Source organism: Rutilus rutilus (assembly GCF_951802725.1).
Source record: "Rutilus rutilus genome assembly, chromosome: 21".
Taxonomy (NCBI): domain Eukaryota; kingdom Metazoa; phylum Chordata; class Actinopteri; order Cypriniformes; family Leuciscidae; genus Rutilus; species Rutilus rutilus.
This window is the reverse complement of record NC_140226.1, coordinates 1,277,852-1,283,103: the sequence shown is the minus strand read 5'-3', so window position 1 is coordinate 1,283,103 and position 5,252 is coordinate 1,277,852. Positions and strand designations below refer to the sequence as shown.

Here is a 5,252-nt window from a genome sequence, read left to right as displayed (position 1 = left end):
GCTTGGCAGTATAAATTATATAAACCAACCGCAACTCCTGACATTCACATGTAAATATATCCCTCTTTGAATTTGGGTCGTCAGGGTGCTCGACAGTGGTTGCTAGGGCGCGGCTAGGAAGTGTTGAAGGTGATTTATGATTGGCTGTTTGCTGCCCCGAGTCAAACGCACCCACCCTCATGTTTCTATGACACTTCTACTCAAATAAATCCCTTTGATCTCTTTCAATGGAAGTCTATGGAACTTGTTGCTATGGTGGTCTAAATGGTTGCTAGGGCATGGTTTTATAGCAAAATGAGCCCGCCCCCTTGTCTCTATGACACTGTGATCCAGAGCAATTTACCATAGTAGGAGAAACACAAGCGTTTCATGGGCCATCCTTCGCCATAGTGTCTATGGGGCAACTATGAGCAGCTCCTGGCCCCAAGGGGTGCAACTTTAACCCCATTGTGAGGTATGTTCTTACAGAGCCTGCCAGCCTCTTCAAATGTGGTAAATTACACGTTTCTACGAAATCCTCTCTCAGAGCTACGACTCGTCAAAGTTTTCTCAATGTTAAATCTAAGGGATTTTTCGCCCAATTTTACATCATACCCCCGATCACTAATAAAAGATAAATCTCACCATTCCTCAATAATCTGCATGATTTGACGCCTCATTCATGGGTATATAACAAACGGTGTGGGAGGAGTAGTGCACAGAAGTTTGTCCAGAAGAATAATAATTATGCTAGAGAACGTCCTGGTTGCGTATGCAAAGGAGGAGGGGACTTAGTCGACGTCGACTGAATGGGATCACGCTAGGGAGCCTATCTTCTTCGAGCATGCTTGAACGAGCCAATGCGCGCAATGGCGACGTGAATTTGCATCACGCGCGCTGCCCCGCGAGGCGGGTATAAATACGGAAGCGGGTGCAAGCACCATCTGTTCCCTTTCGTGGTCACTCCGAGTTACGTCGGATGACGACGAATGGGGTTTCACTTAGAAAGCCTCTCACCTTCGAGTATATAAAACGAGCCAATGGCAATTAAATGCCATGGGTCTGCGGAATTTGCATAGCGTATCTCCGCCCCACGCCCGGGGTATATAAGGAAGTACGCCAGCAACATGCAGATATGTTTTCGCTTCGGAGCCAAGAGTTCTCTTCACTCCTGCAAGCCATTCTGAATCATCTTCACTCTACGAGATGAGTGGCTCTTCAGTGTGTTGGAGTGATGGTGCGTTCCAGCGAGATCGCATTGCCTGCTGCTAATCTGTGCAGTGATCTGCCGACAGTGAGTGTGTTTCACCCTGGGCGCTTCAGCACTCTGGTGAGCTTTTTCCTCACTCTAAAAGAGCTGCACGCGGCACGTCTTTTTCAAGACTTGTGTATTTACTGGATGTGGGCGCGTGATTCATCTGCCTAACGGTCAGCATTCAGCGCTGTTTCGCGTGTTGGGCTTAATCACGCTCGGCAGCGCTCGTGGATGAGTCATGTTTTCATTGCGGGAACATGACCATCGCGATGTTTATAGATCGAGACTCAATGATCTCAGTGTGGGTAGAGTCCCCTCTGCATCTCTTCCTACGGGATCCTTTCCCGTACAAAAATGTAATATATGGCCATATATGTACTTATATTTTAAATAGCATGACATATATCTATACATATATTTGACTTATCTGAGAACACAATATATGACTGCAACATATATCTCTACATATATTTGACTTATCTGAGAACACAATATATGCCTGCAACATATATCTATACATATATTTGACTTATCTGAGAACACAATATATGCCTGCAACATATATCTATACATATATTTGACTTATCTGAGAACACAATATATGCCTGCAACATATATCTATACATATATTTGACTTATCTGAGAACACAATATATGCCTGCAACATATATCTATGCATATATTTGACTTATCTGACAACACAATATATGCCTGCAACATATATGAACATTTATGTGTCCAAACATGTGAAGAAAATATTTGAGTTTATCCATATATGATACCATATATCTGCATATATTACAGTATAGTATTGGTTTCTCGCATATATGGACAACATTAATTATAAATATGTGACATACATATTTGTTTTCAACATATTTAATAAATGTATGTAAACATACACTGTAACCCTTTACTGTAAATTTACAACGAATTTCTTACAGAATTGTACTGTATTTCCATTATACAGTATTAAGCTGTATCTTTTACAGAACAGCTGTAAATATACAGCACATTTCTGTTTTCGTCCTGATAAATTCGTTACCATCATACTGACTGAAAAGGCATTGCATTGTGGGATTGATTTCTTTCACGCTCAATTCAGTTCAAATGTGACGCGTCATGCGAGCAGCAGCAGACAGCAACGTTAGGCAGCTACAACAGGCAAACTCGTTTTGTCAGCGGGATTCAACTGAACAAAATAATCATTCCTGTTATCAAGATAAACAATGTCTGCGAATCTGTGAGCAATTTTAAAGCTTTTTTGAGGTTCGGTTCGTGTTTCAAACATTAGTTGCCTGTGACGCAGCAGAAAATGGACGACGTTAACGGTAGCAGCTACCTGAAGACGGATGGAAGAATTTGTCATTGAATAATCTAACCTGCGCGTGACGATAAGTGGGATTTAGAGTTTGAGAAGATGGAGAATTGTTCAACTGAGTGATACGGTAAGCCAATATATACGTTTTTTTTTTGCGTTTCTACATTGTTTTCACGTATTTGGTTTGATTTTGCGAACGCGGTTTACTACCGTGGCCACGCAAGCAATTCACTGACTCTGTTCCACCTGTTTACCAAGTAACGTTAACTTCGACATTTCATATAATAGACCTTTCTCACAATAACCGGAAATACGTAATCGTTGTGGAAACGGAGTTCCTGTCAAGCGTCAACACACCAGAAAAACATAAACCCGGGCAAGTTTAAAATGGATCAAAGAGTCTACACAACTTCATTAACGGATTTGCCAAATATTACATTTGCTGATGTGACGACTCGTAGAGGAAAACTCCGTCACAAAAAAGAAAAAAATTTCCACACGGAATTTGGCCATAATATCAAGGTAAGTAGAGAGCGAGGCTAACTGTTACTGAACTGTTAACTAAAATGACACATCATTAGCGTGTCAATAGTTCTTGCTAGTTACTTGAGCCATTTGTTTATGTTGCCTTGACTGCGGAGGAAGTAGATTACCACGACGATTGCGTATTTCCGGTCACAAATACGCAACCTTTACCATGCTATTTGCATGACGTGCAATATATTTTTTTCGTTTTAGGCTTTGTAATCTGATGGCCATTGTTAATGTAAGTGTTTTTAAGTAGTGTTACAGTTATAGTCTAAGTGGTAAAAAAAAAAAATGCTGTCAAATTCAGTCAGTTCTGTGATCATGCTTTTGAATCGTTGTCAGAATTTTGCTAGCACATGAAAATCCATGTTCCTAATGCTGTTTTCAAATGTAGTAGGCCTATTCCTGATTGCCATCCCATGGTCCTACAACTACTCCCTAATTCAAAGAAGTTAGACGGTGTTATCCTTCAAGCAGATAAGTAGAGATTATTCAGCAAATCTCATTAATTTGTAATATGTTTTATGTTTTGGTTCTGTTGCTCAAGGTTGTGCTGTCCTTTTTAAAAATTGTTTCAGGAATTTGCATCGCTGATGTCCAGCAATCTACATTTGCCAGAAAGTCCACGACTTATTTCCTGGTATGTAAACATTAAAGGGGTAGATGAAATCTAAAATGAAAAGCCATCATTTGCTCACCCCACTGCAAAATATGTTTTTCTTAATTAGTGTTTTTATTTTGTTTCCAGTCCAGATATCTACAATTCTTACATGAAGAAGCATTTAATAGACACGTTAAAATTGTCTTGTTTTCTTAAAGAATAAGTCAAAATTAAGTGAGTTTATGCTTAAAACAAACAAAATTATATGCCAGTGCATTTTAGCATTCTAACCAATTTTAATTTTTTGTTGAAAAATGTAATTCATAGAACTATGAATAGACAACTACATCGAACCACAGTGGAACCCACAGTAGTTATTTTAATTATTAATATTATTTATTTATTCTTTTTTTAAATTTGTTTTATTCCATTACAGGTCAATCTCTAATCAACCAGACAGTGCTGGATATTAAGTTTGGAAAGTCAAGGTGTGTGTGAAGGATCACAGCCTCTTCATCACTGGCCTGGCAGCGCTGTTTGCCTCCTCCTATAACTTCAGCTTGCAGTACCAGGAAGAGGCAGTACCTTGAGTTTGTTCAGAGGTTAGTCACTGGCATATTTGCCATTCATATATATATATATATTAGACTGAATTGTGTCACTAACCTTGACTTGACAGTATTTATTATGTTGACTACTGGTATGAACAATATGGCCCTGGTTTCCATACAGGGCTTAGCTTAAGCCAGGTCTAGGCCTTAATAAAATTAGGGTATTTAAGCAGCTTGTTCAATGTATCATTAAAAAAAAACAAAAAACATTACTGGTGTGCATCTTGAGATAAAACAGTGGCAGTCATATATTTTAAGATATGTCAGTGCAAGTTGTTTTCAGTTGAAGGATTAGTGAAAATTCTGTCATTAATTACTCACCCTCAAACCTGTAAGACCTTCGTTCATCTTCAGAACACAAATTAAGATATTTTTGATGAAATCTGAGAGGTTTCTTAACCACCCATAGACAGCAACGTCTTTGCAACTTTTAAGGCCCAGAAAGCTAGTAAAAACATTGTTTAAATAATCCATGTACCTAGTGCAACCTTAAAGGAGAACTCCGGTCAATTTTAACATTGAGCTCATTTTTTTGTACATTTGGAGTGCTGTCAATACAGAGAACAACGACAAAAATCGGTGTTGCCTACACCGTGTTATCCTCTTTTTAAAATTTGCACCCTGTTGACTTCAAGTTTTAAACCTGCTTTTAGCCTCTTAACATCCTTGATGTGTCATTAAGTACCCAGCCATGTGAGTGATTCCTTCAGAGTGAACACGGGTGAATCTGACTGCAGTAGATGTGAAAGATATCTTGTTGAAACATCTACAAATGTCCGTATATAGGTGAAAATGCCCCTTGAAATCAATTTAAGTTGGCAAATATTACCCCTTAATAAAAAATGTTAATTTCTGTCACTGCTGTAAACTGACCACTGCATAGAATATGAAAAATATGAATATCTTTGTCAGTCAGCTGGGTCATTCTCTAATTTAGGGTACATTTAGTGTCAGCAA

The 5,252-nt window shown here is 38.8% G+C and overlaps 1 long non-coding RNA gene across 2 annotated transcripts; it reads left to right on the top strand.

The window, feature by feature from the left end:
• The first annotated feature begins 2,385 nt into the window (after positions 1–2,385).
• On the top strand, positions 2,386–3,878 carry LOC311280695. Of its 2 annotated transcripts, XR_014625715.1 has the most exons (4): positions 2,386–2,682; positions 3,294–3,321; positions 3,478–3,723; positions 3,832–3,878. It is a non-coding gene; the product is annotated as an uncharacterized lncRNA (long non-coding RNA). The 2 variants fall into 2 exon arrangements; XR_014625716.1 differs by lacking the exon at positions 3,832–3,878 and having other exon boundaries at positions 3,478–3,742.
• The last annotated feature ends 1,374 nt before the right edge of the window (positions 3,879–5,252 follow it).